The sequence below is a fragment of the Entelurus aequoreus genome, linkage group LG01, assembly GCF_033978785.1.
Source record: "Entelurus aequoreus isolate RoL-2023_Sb linkage group LG01, RoL_Eaeq_v1.1, whole genome shotgun sequence".
NCBI classification, from domain to species: Eukaryota; Metazoa; Chordata; class Actinopteri; order Syngnathiformes; family Syngnathidae; genus Entelurus; species Entelurus aequoreus.
The window spans coordinates 59,554,571-59,568,392 of NC_084731.1; the positions used below are offsets into that span (position 1 = coordinate 59,554,571).

General features: G+C 42.5%; 2 protein-coding genes across 2 annotated transcripts in view; one reads left to right on the forward strand and one right to left on the reverse strand.

The window, feature by feature from the left end:
• The window catches only part of LOC133655258 (EEF1A lysine methyltransferase 3-like), a 477,733-nt gene that overhangs the window by 219,106 nt on the left and 244,805 nt on the right, over positions 1-13,822 (forward strand). The gene's annotated exons all lie outside the window — the stretch shown is intronic.
• The window catches only part of dnajc14 (DnaJ (Hsp40) homolog, subfamily C, member 14), a 262,644-nt gene that overhangs the window by 44,353 nt on the left and 204,469 nt on the right, over positions 1-13,822 (reverse strand). The gene's annotated exons all lie outside the window — the stretch shown is intronic.

A 13,822-nucleotide genomic window follows, 5' to 3' on the forward strand; every position in this document is an offset into this window, starting at 1 on the left:
ACCACAAGGCCACTGAGTATTTACAGCTGAGAAGTTCACATTGTTTTTATTGGTGTATGCCACTTTAATACATTTTAAAACATATTTACAATGTGGGTGTTGTGAAAAAATGTGCTGCTTCATCAAAAAATTGCAACCAGTTGCGTAATCCGATAGTTAGCAACATAAGTAATGGACGGATTGGGATAATATTTTCAGAAAATGTCCGAACAAGTGCTTTTGCAGTTTTTATTATTATTCATATATGAAATATTAGCAATGGATTAATCATTTTACTTTAGATTTTAATTTTATTAAACGATGTAATATATTCTATTTACAGTTTACAACCTTGTCAAATGATATGAAAGCATGTACTAATCACAAATATTATCATTTATTTAACACATAAACCTTAGGCTTAGGTCAGACTGATTAGAAAAATTAGTACTAATCAAATATAAGAAGGGACTCATAAATAACTGAAGAAAAAATCATTTAAATTTAATTGTGTTGTGCTAAAATAAATCAACTGAATTAATAATGAATATATTTCTTAACTAAAGTGTTGATAACATTAAAGTGCAAAAAAGAATACAGCTTCATCACTTTAGTTGTAATTTTTGCGCTTTAAGAAACTTCTCTTTGACTTTGGCTCCAGACTTCTACTGTTTGTTTGATATTGTCATTACTGCCACATGTGGTGGGAAAGTGTATTGCAACATACGTAACCACAGTTGAGAAACGGGTATTTCTTGCCGGCCCTCTAGGGGGCGATCATGGCCCAACAATGGCAGGGCCGTGTATAGCGATAGTGTGGCCAACTCAGTATCAAAGTTTGTACCAAACATGGCGCCCGATAGTCGCGTGAGGGCCCTTTGACCAATCATTTAGGAGATTCTCTGACCGTACTCTCTGACTACAGGGCGCCATGTTTGCTACCAACCATGTAACCTAGTTGGCCATACTCTGGCGCTGAACAATGGGTTATGGTTAAGAAACACTAGACCAGGGGTCACCAACGCGGTGCCCGCGGGCACCAGGTCGCCCGTAAGGACCAAATGAGTCGCCCGCGGGCCTGTTCTAAAAAAAAAATTAAAAAAAAATAAAAATTAAAAAATTAAAATTTTTTGTTTTTTTTTGTTTTGTTTTTTTTAAATTAAATCTACATAGAAAAAACACAATATACACTTACAATCAGTGCATCAACCCAAACAACCTCCCCCATGCACACTCATCCACACCCACTCACACAAAAGGGGTTATTTCTTTCTGCTACCAATATTCTGGTTCCCACAACATAGACAACACATCTGCAAGGGACACAGTCCCTGAAGCACACATGATTGTATAGGCTGCTGGTCCACTAACATTTTCATTAACTACTATTTTTTATGTATTTATTTTTATATTGTTTTACTTTATTTTTTATCCAAGAAAATGTTTTTTATTTATTTATCTTATTTTATTTTATTTTTAAAAAAAGGGCCTTATCTTCAACAGACCAGGTTGTCAATGAAATTAGATTTGTTTAAAGGGTTTTTTAAACCAGGCCCCGTCCAGATAATGTCCAAGTCGGACTCAGCAACACACACCTTCATTCATGTACACAGAAAAAAATTAGGGAACACAACAGATTGCATATAATTTATAAACAAAATTACATTTTCAAAATAAGCATTTATGTACAGTCCAGATTATGTCCAGGTCACTCAAATTAGAGAACACAACAACAGATATCATATAATCTATAAACATAATTATACTTTCAAAATAAGCCTTTGAGGACTTCTCATCTTTTTTTTAATGTTTTTTGGCATCATTATCGTTTTCAACCATGTAACTTTCTAAAGTTAGAAAATACTGAATAAATGTTTTAAAGAAAGTAATACTAAGTGAATATCTGTTTTTGGCCTTAAAAATAAACATTTTACCGAGTACTATAATTAAATTGACTAAATCATGATTGTCAATGAACTCTCCTAAAATAACAGAAACCACATCAAGCTTCATAAACAAACCAATCCTTAAACACATTTTTTGAACTTCCACCCAAAACAAAGACACAATATGACAATACCAAAACAAATGCAGGGTGGATTCAGGCTCCTGACAACAAAATCGGCAATCATCTGACTCTGTCATATTCCATAATTTTAACATTTTCCCTGTGGGTAAGAAGTTATAAATAATTTTAATTTGAAAATAACAATTTTGCACATCGATAGTGGTTTTATAGATTAGTTTGAATATGGCATCCCATGGCAACGGGCAGTCAAAAAAGTCCTCCCATTTTCCATTTGTGTTGTATGAGGCAGCCTTCAAAGATTTCTTTATTAAATAAAAATTATATATTTTTCTATTTATTTTAGTTCCTTTTTGCCAACTAGAATTTCTTATTAGAGGTTTACAAACTAATAATTTAGTAGTTCCATAATTAATTATTTGTTTCCATCTTTTCCCAATTACTCCAGTTAGTTGATAAAACACACACTAGATGTGGTGAAATTTGTCCTCTGCATTTGACCCATCCCCTTGGGGAGCAGTGGGCAGCAGCGGCGCCACGCCCGGGAATCATTTTGATGACTTAACCCCCAACTCCAACCCGTGTTGCTGAGTGCCAAGCAGGGAGGTTATGGGTCCCATTTTTATAGTCTTTGGTGTGTGACAATCATTGGTATCTTTAATCTTTAAAATGAAAAGCTTGAGCAAGCATCACCATACATAGCTCTAAATTCATCATACTTCATAATTTTACCATTCTCATTGATAATATCATTGACAAAAATGATTCCTCTTTCAAACATATTTTTCCAAAAGAAAGGCTTTCCATCTATTACAATATTAGAGTTCATCCATATTAACTTCTGCAAAATATCGTCTCTTTTTTCTGGCACATAAAATTGAAAACACCACTATGAGTGGATTGTTTCCTTTATGAACCCCGCCATGTTTCCCAGCAGACTCTCTGGGAGGGGATCACTTGTAAAAAAGGATACAATTTCTTTTGATACAGTACATGTTTTTTGTCCAACAGGACATTTGTGTACCACTCAATGTTTAAATACATCTTTGGAACAATTGATGCTTTTAAAGACAGACACATAGCTTCAAGGTTGAGAAGTTTCAGGCCCCCATATTCATACTCTTTGTACAAAACCTTTCTTTTAATCTTTTCTGGTTTGCCGTTCCAGACAAAATCGAAGACCCTCCGCTCATAAATCTTAAAAAAGTTTTGTGATGGAGCTGGTAATGACAAAAACAAATAAATAAATTGAGGAATAATTAACGAGTTGGCAATAGACATTTTACCATACAAGGTTAGGGATTTCCCTTTCCATAATTGCATAATTTTGTCCAGCTTTCTTAGTCGATTATCATAATTTACTGAGCCTAGATCTTCCAGATTTTCTGGGACAACAACACCAAGTATGTTAACTGGTCCATCTGTCCACAAAACAGGCACTTTGCATTCCATTCGAAAGGACGTTCCCTTTAGATTTCCGATCCTTAACATTTTACATTCATCATAATTAAGCTTAAGGCCAGATTGCTGTAAAAATATGTCCAAAAGATTAAGAAGGTTCCGCAAACAATGAGGAAAAATCTTATCTTTGTGAATCAGCCTTTTCTGACATGAACTTCATCAAGAACAAACACAGAACACGCCTCACTGATGCACATCTGCAAGACTCACTCAGAGTTGCAGTGTCAAGTTACACACCAGAGTACAACACACTAGTTAACAGCATGCAATGCCAGGCTTCCCACTAACTGACAAAGAAACAGATAACAGATTTGGTGTCCAGTTCAAAGTGTGACATGATTTAAAAATTTGAGAGTTTACTTTTGTATTTTACATGAGTTATTATTTGTACAAACATGGTGCAAAGTAATTCATGATTTGTTAAAAAATGTTAGTGGCTAGCTAGTTAAAATGGGATATTGTGATTTCACAAGACTGTCTTAGAAGTGATCATTTGAAAATGTTCAATTTGAAAAATGTGCACTTAGAGAAAATATAAAAATAAAGTGTTGCATATTGATATTTATCTGTTTCTATATATATTTATTGTGAGAAATCATTAGGATGATCAGTGTTTCCACAAAGATAAATATCATTAATTATTAATAATAACAGAGTTAAAGGTAAATTGAGCAAATTGGCTACTTCCGGCAATTTATTTAAGTGTGTATCTAACTTGTAGCCCTTCGCATTAATCAGTACCCAAGAAGTAGCCCTTGGTTTCAAAAAGGTTGGTGACCCCTGCACTAGACAAACAACCAGCCATCCGTTTTAGGTTAATCAAGGTTTATGCCATTTTTGTTTTTGGTCAATTGGTCAAATTGTCCCAACCATCGTCCCACTGCCTCTGATCCCTAACCCCCTCTCATCTTTCACCAGCACTACACAGCAAGAGATTGAGGACATTGTCAGAGGAATGAAGCCCTCTACCTGTGCTCTGGACCCTCTTCCCACCACCCTAGTCAAAACCAACATCTGTACAATAAGCCCCCTGATCACCAACATCATCAACCTCTCCTTTCAGACCGGCCACATTCCACTAACTCTTAAGACCGCCATCCTCACCCCTCTTCTTAAAAAACCCTCCCTCGACCCAGACACCCTCTCCAACTACAGGCCCATCTCAAACCTACCATTCCTCTCTAAAATACTGGAGAAAGTAGTCTCCTCACAGCTCCAAACTCATCTCAAACTCAACAACATTAGCGAAAAATTTCAATCTGGTTTCCGTTCTGCCCACAGTACAGAAACCGCCCTGGTCAGGGTCACTAACGACCTCCTGATAGCGGCGGATGCCGGCTCCCCCTCTCTGTTAATCCTACTGGACCTTACAGTCGCATTTGACACTGTCGACCACAACATCCTAATCAGTCGCCTTCAATCCACCATCGGTCTCAACAATACAGCACTACAGTGGTTCAAGTCCTACATCTCCGGTCGGTCAGAATATGTCTCCCTGGGAGGTTCACATTCGCGCACCCTGCCTGTCACCTGCGGTGTACCCCAGGGATCTGTCCTCGGCCCCACCCTGTTCACCTTGTATCTACTACCCATTGGCCGTATCATCAGCAGGCATGGAATTTCCTTCCATTGCTATGCTGATGATACACAGCTCTACCTGCAAACAATGCAAACCTCACCCTCATTTCCAACGCCCCTCTCCATTCTCACCACCTGCCTGGAGGAGATAAAGGCATGGATGAGCATCAACTTCCTGCAGCTCAATAGCTCAAAAACAGTGGTCATGAAAATAGGCACCCCACACCAGATCAACACATGCCCCATAACCAGCATCACCTTCTCTGGACAGGACCTGCCACTCTCCCCAGTTGTGACCAACCTGGGAGTGAAAATGGACCCCCACCTGAACTTTGAAGCCCACATCAACTATCTGCGCAAAACCTCTTTCTTTCACCTCCGCAACATCTCAAGACTCCGCCCCTCACTCACCCCAGCCGACACTGAAAGACTCGTCCATGCCTTCATCTCCTCCAGGCTTGATTACTGCAACGCACTCCTCGTCAGGGTCCCCAAAAAGAGCATCAAAAAGCTCCAGTACATTCAAAACAGCGCAGCGAGGATCCTGACGAGAGTGCGCAAACGTGATCATATCACACATATCCTCAAATCACTCCACTGGCTCCCTATTGCATCCCGGACCCAATTTAAGATCAACCTGCTCACTCACCAATGCATCTACGGCAACGCCCCCTCCTACCTCAAGGACCTAGTTTCCCCTCAACCCCCTACCCGCAGCCTCCGCTCCTCAAACACTAACCTCCTCAAACCCATCAGGACAAAGTTACAATCTATGGGCCGCCGGGCTTTCTGCTCGACCGCTCCCGAACTTTGGAACGCTCTCCCCGACCATCTTAGAGCACCACAGTCGGTCGACCATTTTAAGAAGGGACTAAAAACCCACCCTTTTAGCACAGCTTTTATCTAATTTCTCTGCCTTCTTGTTTTTAAATGCACTGCTTGCTTATCTGTTTTTTTATCCAGTGCTTTCAGGCTCTTATTTCTACTTTATATATGTTTCTGTTTTATCTAGTGTGTGTCATGATTCATTTCTATTTTAATTTTTTATTATATATTCTTACTTTCTATTTTTATTTTTAATACTTTGTAGCACTTTGAGATTTTAACAAATGTAAAGTGCGTAAAAAATGCAAATCATTATTATTATTATTATTATTTCCTTGTATGTAAAAAAATGCTAAAATCAATCACAATATATCAACGTTTTACCCCGCCTTCCGCCCGAATGCAGCTGAGCTAGGCTCCAGCACCCCCCAGGACCACGAAAGGGACAAGCGGTAGAAAATGGATGGATATCAACGTTTTCACCTTAAACGCTCTGATTTTTTGTTGGAGGAAACCCTTAGCGTTGATGCGCATGAGTGCTCATGCTTGGTAGCAAATTTACTGTAATTAGTAATTTTTAGTTTATTGGGTGTCTTATCAGCATGATCTTGTTTCTTTTTTATTTAATTTATTTTATTCAAAATAGGGACAAAACATTAATGAACATATATGTCACATAACATATGTAAATGTCAGGTTTTAGCCAAAGGCTAATTTAGTCCACAGACAGGTTGGTGTATATGTAACAAAGTCAATGATGTTGTGGTAATCTGTAAATGTCCTTGCTCATTTCTGTTGTCTGCACTCCATGTTCACTCTCTCTCTCGTTCACAGTATGGAGTGCAGCTGACGCAAGGCAGCAGCACACACCTGACAGTAATTAGTAACAGCTTATTTAACCAGGCTGCTGACAACCGGTGAGCGCCGGAACTTTGCCATTGCTTCCAAACGTTTGATCGTGCCAGGAGAACTCACTAGTTCGTGTACCTTTCATCTCAGGTTGGCCCGTATTATTCCTAGCCTTGTCTAGCGTTTTATTTTTTTTGTACCTAGTCTAATTACTTCTTTCATGAAGTATATTTTTCCTAGCCTTGTCTAGCGCTTTTAGTTTTGTATGTTTGTTTTCTCTTAGTAGTTTTTTACATGGTGTGTTTTGTGTTTTCCACCATCGCCTTTGTTTTTGCTACCTTGTGCTTCCGCATAATAAAAAGGAAGAACAATTGTAAACCCCAATTCGTCTCTGCATCCTTGGGATCCACATCACCAACTCCTAACAGAAAGTTCCGGCCATACCATGGAACCCGCAGAGACAGACTTCTGGAAAAGAGCATTTCAAGGCCATGCTCAACGGATCAACCAGCAGGGGGACCAGCTCGACCACCTGAGCCGAGGTCTACAGGGGATGTCGGAGCGTCAAGACGCCATGTTGGAGCGAGTCAACACGCTGCTAGCCACCGTCATACCCACCTCGACCACTGTGCCTGACCAGGCATCCACCCAACCTACACAACCCGCAAGTACCAGCAACATACGGCTATCCCGACCCGAACGTTTTTCTGGGGAAAGGGAAGACGTAAGACAATTCCTGACGCAGTGTGAACTTCATTTCGAGCTAAACGCTTCCGCATTCACCTCTGAGCGGGCTAAGGTAGCGTTTGTCATCTCTCACCTGTCTGGCCGTGCTGGCACCTGGGCGACTGCCGAATGGAACCGCCAGACCACCTCCAGCTCCACATACGCGAACTTTTCCAAATCCTTGAAGCAAATCTTCCAACGACGACTCCCAGGTAGAGAGGCAGCGAGATCCCTTTTCCGGCTGCAACAGGGTTCACGACGGGTCGCGGATTACGCGATCGAGTTCCGCACCATGGCGGCCGATTGTGACTGGGGTCCCTCAGCACTGTTGGACGCTTTCTTCCTGGGTCTCGCGGACGAGATTCGTCACATGATGATCCCGCTGTCACTCCCGACGAATCTGGATGATCTCATCGAGCTGGCGGTGCAAATCGACTTCCGCCTATTGGAGGAGAGGAGGGATCGACGAGGGAGACAAGCCCCACCTAGCAGCCAATCAGCGCCAGCTAGACCTGCCATCTGCAAGACGGAGCAACTCGAAGACACCTCCCCTTCATGGCAGATAGATGAGCCAATGCAACTGGGAGGCCGCCGACTCACCACCGCCGAGAGGGAACGTCGCGTTCGCCTCCAACTCTGCCTATACTGTGGGGCCGCTGATCATCTCATCTCCCGCTGCAAGGAACTGCCGCGCCCCGCCGCACGGCCACGAGTGCGCCCTCACTCGCCAGAGGACACGTCCACCAGAGGTCGCCGTTCTCCTTCGTTGGCCGCAGGCAGAATGCAGCTAAAAGGTACTCTTTCTTGGTCTAACCAACAAATAGACATTTGCGCTCTCATTGACTCAGGAGCAGATGATAACTTTTTGGATTTTGAGTTCATGAGACTCCATAAGATTCCTGTTGTCAAACTGTATGTGCCCAAGAGGGTGTATTCTCTTGATGGGCGCCTATTAGCCAGCATAACCCACCAGACACTCCCACTCAACCTGCGCTTGTCTGGTAATCATTGTGAGAAAATAATTTTTCTTGTTGTGCCATCACGGTCCGCGCCCGTCATTCTAGGGTTAACCTGGTTACATAAGCATAACCCGCACATAGACTGGCCTCGTTCGGCCATTATTAATTGGAGTGTAACCTGCCACACACATTGTCTTCGTTCCGCAGCAGGATCTCATACACCGCCACCTACTGCTGTTATAGAGAACATAGACTTGACAAACGTGCCCAAGCACTACCATGACTTAAGGGCGGTGTTTAGCAAGGATAGAGCACTCTCACTTCCCCCCCACCGACCCTACGATTGTGGCATTGATTTGCTAGCCGGGGCGGCGTTACCATCGACCCGTTTGTACAAGGTGTCTAACACCGAACTCAAAGCACTAGAAGAATACATAAACACATCTATAGCTGCCGGCCTCATTCGCCCTTCGACCGCACCTGTAGCCGCTGGATTTTTTTTTGTCGAAAAGAAGGACAAGTCGCTACGGCCTTGTATTGACTACCGCACTCTTAATCAGATTACTATCAAGAATAAGTATCCTCTACCACTCCTTGATTCTGCTTTTACTCCATTACAATCAGCTAGGTTTTTTACTAAACTCGATCTACGTAACGCTTACCATCTAGTTCGCATCCGAGAGGGGGATGAATGGAAGACCGCATTCAACACTCCTCTCGGACATTTTGAGTATCTTGTCATGCCTTTTGGACTTACTAATGCACCTGGCGTTTTTCAGGCCTTCATTAATGACATTTTTCGGGACATGACAGGTCGTTTTCTCTTTGTTTACTTGGACGATATATTAATTTATTCATCAACATTTGACGAACATGTGCAGCAGGTTCGGTTAGTCCTTCAACGATTGCTCGAGAACAAACTGTTCGTCAAGGCGGAAAAATGCGAGTTTCACTCATCCTCCATTCCATTCTTAGGTTTTATCATTGAGGAGGGTAGACTCAGACCGGATCCCGCTAAGGTAAAAGCAGTAGTAGATTGGCCCACTCCGGTTTCCAAGAAGCACCTTCAGAGATTCTTGGGCTTCTCTAATTTTTATAGGCGATTTATTCGTAATTTTAGTCGCGTCGCTGAGCCACTTACAAGGCTAACCTCTACTAAGGTTCCGTTTGAATGGACACCCGAAGCCAATTCCGCGTTCTTGAGGCTGAAAAGATTGTTTACTTCGGCTCCTGTTCTGTGTTACCCTGACCGTTCTCTCCAATTTTTTGTTGAGGTGGACGCTTCTGATTCAGGTGTAGGGGCCGTGCTCTCCCAGCAATCCACAACCGACCAGAAGTTGCACCCCTGTGCTTTCTTCTCTCGTCGCCTATCCCCTGCTGAGAGAAATTACGACATTGGCAACAGGGAGCTTCTGGCGGTCATTTTGGCCCTTCAGGAGTGGAGACATTGGCTGGAAGGGGCGGAGCAACCATTCATCATCTACACAGACCACAAGAACCTGTCCTACTTAAGGACCGCACAGAGACTGAACCCCCGCCAGGCCAGGTGGCAACTATTTCTGACCCGTTTTAACTTTATCATCACTTTCCGACCTGGTTCTCAGAATGGGAAGCCCGATGCCCTGTCCCGTGTCTACTCTTCGTCCTTTGAGAATTCTTCACATGAACCAATTGTTCCCCATACCCACGTCATTGGGGGACTCCAGTGGGACATCGAGCGGCAAGTCTTGGAGGCCCTGAAGTCGGACACATCTCCTCGGGGCTGCCCACCAGGTCGGTTGTTTGTGGTTCCTCGGCTCCGTTCCAGCGTTCTGGATTGGGCACATGGGTCGAAGATCGCTTGCCATCCAGGTATTCGTCGCACCAGTTTTGTCCTCTCCCAGCGTTTTTGGTGGCCATCCATTCTGGCAGATACGAAGGCGTTTGTGGCAGCATGTCGGATCTGCGCCCGGAACAAGGCATCCCACCAGGCTCCAGCAGGACTGTTACACCCATTACCCATCCCCTCCCGCCCGTGGTCACACATAGCTGTGGACTTTGTCACAGGACTGCCCCCCTCCGAGGGTAATGACACTGTCTTGACCATTGTGGACCGGTTCTCGAAGATGGCCCACTTCGTGGCCCTCTCCAAGCTGCCGTCAGCTCTTGAAACTGCCCAATTATTAGTGCTCCACGCTTTCCGGCTGCACGGCATCCCCACTGATGTGGTATCCGACAGAGGACCACAGTTTTCCTCGGCCGTCTGGAGGGCATTCTGCAAATCTCTGGGGGCCTCCCCTAGCCTGTCCTCCGGCTACCACCCTCAGAGCAATGGACAGACCGAGCGGACCAACCAAGACCTGGAGGCAGCCATCCGGTGCACTTGTCATCAGCAACCTTCGACCTGGTCTGAGAATCTCCCATGGATCGAATACGCTCACAATTCCCTCATTAGCTCCGCCACCGGCCTGTCTCCATTTCACGTCGCCTATGGGTTCCAACCACCAGTTTTTCCTTCTACCCAACCCAGTGCCGACGTTCCATCAGTTACTGCACACCTGCATCGGGCTCACCAGGCTTGGCGCAACACCAGGGCGGCGTTAAGAAGAACATCGGCCAGGAATCAACTCTTAGCCAACCGCCATCGCACACCAGCCCCACACTACCGGTTGGGACAGAAGGTCTGGTTATCGTCTCGGGACCTACCATTGGCCACCGAATCTAGGAAACTGGCTCCCAGGTTCATTGGACCATTCCCCATTGCCAAGATCATCAATCGTGTTGCAGTCAAGCTCCATCTCCCTAGATATCTCAAGTGCCATCCTGTTTTTCACGTGTCCCGCATCAAGCCTGTCTCATCCAGCCCGCTCAGTCCTCCTGAGGTACCGCCTCCTCCACCCAGGCTGGTTGAGGGTCACCCAGCATATACAGTAAACACCATCTTGGATGTGAGAAGAAGGGGCAGGGGTTTCCAATACCTGGTGGACTGGGAGGGGTACGGCCCGGAGGAACGGTCATGGATTTCTAGATCGCTTATAATTGACAAGGACTTAATCAAGGAATTTTACGTTCGATTCCCAGACAAGCCAGGTAGGCCGCCAGGAGGCGTCCGTTGAGGGGGGGGTACTGTGGTAATCTGTAAATGTCCTTGCTCATTTCTGTTGTCTGCACTCCATGTTCACTCTCTCTCTCGTTCACAGTATGGAGTGCAGCTGACGCAAGGCAGCAGCACACACCTGACAGTAATTAGTAACAGCTTATTTAACCAGGCTGCTGACAACCGGTGAGCGCCGGAACTTTGCCATTGCTTCCAAACGTTTGATCGTGCCAGGAGAACTCACTAGTTCGTGTACCTTTCATCTCAGGTTGGCCCGTATTATTCCTAGCCTTGTCTAGCGTTTTATTTTTTTGTACCTAGTCTAATTACTTCTTTCATGAAGTATATTTTTCCTAGCCTTGTCTAGCGCTTTTAGTTTTGTATGTTTGTTTTCTCTTAGTAGTTTTTTACATGGTGTGTTTTGTGTTTTCCACCATCGCCTTTGTTTTTGCTACCTTGTGCTTCCGCATAATAAAAAGGAAGAACAATTGTAAACCCCAATTCGTCTCTGCATCCTTGGGATCCACATCACCAACTCCTAACAGATGTCACGTAAATATAATGTACTTTATAATGTTGTATTATTGTTATCGTTCTGTATAACAATTTAACAAACGTATGTCTGTGTTTTCTTTCGGACCCCGGGAAGAATAAGGTACGCGGGCTTCATCTAGTGGTGCGCCAAAGAAGCACCTAATTAAATATTCATACACAGTGTTACCATTCAAACTGTCGAAATATTAAATAAAGCTGTTAAAGGGAAAATGCACTTTTTTTTAAAATTGTGCTTATCATTCACAATTATTATGAGAGACAACAAGACAAAAGGTTTTTGTTTTTTTCGTTTTCTAACATGGAAAAAACGGCTCGTTATTGGTGGCGAGCAATGCAGCTAATGTTAGCAATCAATTCTACCTCTAAATCACTTAAAAGATGCATTGAAAAACCCTCAACAACACTTCATTTACGTTCTGTAACCTGTTTAATAACCAAACTGTAGCAACATTGTTATTGTAAGAGTGAACTCTGAGGAACTCTTTTTCTAACATACTGACACATCGACATGCTACGGTATTAGCCGTAAAAGCTAACTACGGCAAGAGATAAGCTAACTTCTACAACAACACAAAACACATTTGAGTTTTAATGCACAACACAATGTGATAGGACAGCAATCTGTACTGAGTGAAAAACATGAAAAATCATATTACAGTATCTGTAAAGTATTATTTCATGTTTTGTTTGTATAAAGCTAGCCAGACAGCGTATGTACTGTAGTTGTAATAACACACATGACGTGCTGCGTGTATCATGATCAATATAAAGTGTGACTACCTTGATGGACAGTTGTCTGTTTGGTACAGCTGGCCAAAGACATGTTTCTGGTTTATTTGAGTAAGCACTCCATTTATGTCGAAACAGTTTGTCTCCAAGTTCAACATTTATAGTGCCAAAGTCACTTTCACTTCACACTCTCGGCTTCCATCTGCTCCAGCGTCTCACTCTTCCTCTGTGCTCACTTCTAGAAGCAGCAGTTCATCCTCTGTATATTCAGCTTCAAAAAGATAAGGTTGTGAAACCTATTTTGTTCAAAAATAGCCATCTTAGTTGTTTGTTACGAAATGTGCCACGATTAGAACACACACGCGTGTCTGTATGTTGTACATATTACATATTGTTATGAAGGTGTCTGTTACTACATTATATATATATACTTGCAGTGTGTATATTGTACATATTACATATTGTTATGAAGGTGTATGTTACTACATTATATATATACTTGCAATGTGTTTATTGTACATATTACATATTGTTATGAAGCTGTCTGTTACTACATTATATATATACTTGCAGTGTGTATATAAAACATATCACATATTGTTATGAAGGTGTCTGTTACTACATTATATATATACTTGCAGTGTGTATATTGTACATATTACATACCACCAGGTGTGAATGAATGATGGATTCCCACTTCTTTGTGAGCGCTTTGAGTATCTAATAATAGAAAAGCGCGATATAAAATCTAATCCATTATTATTATTATATTGTTATGAAGGTGTCTGTTACTACATTATATATATACTTGCAGTGTGTATATTGTACATATTACATATTGTTATGAAGGTGTCTGTTACTACATTATATATATATACTTGAGTGTGTGTATATTGTACATTTTACATATTGTTATGAAGGTGTCTGTTACTACATTATATATATACTTGCAGTGTGTATATTGTACATATTACATAGTGTTATGAAAGTGTCTGTTACTACATTATATATATATACTTGCAGTGTGTATATAAAAAATATTACATATTGTTCTGAAGG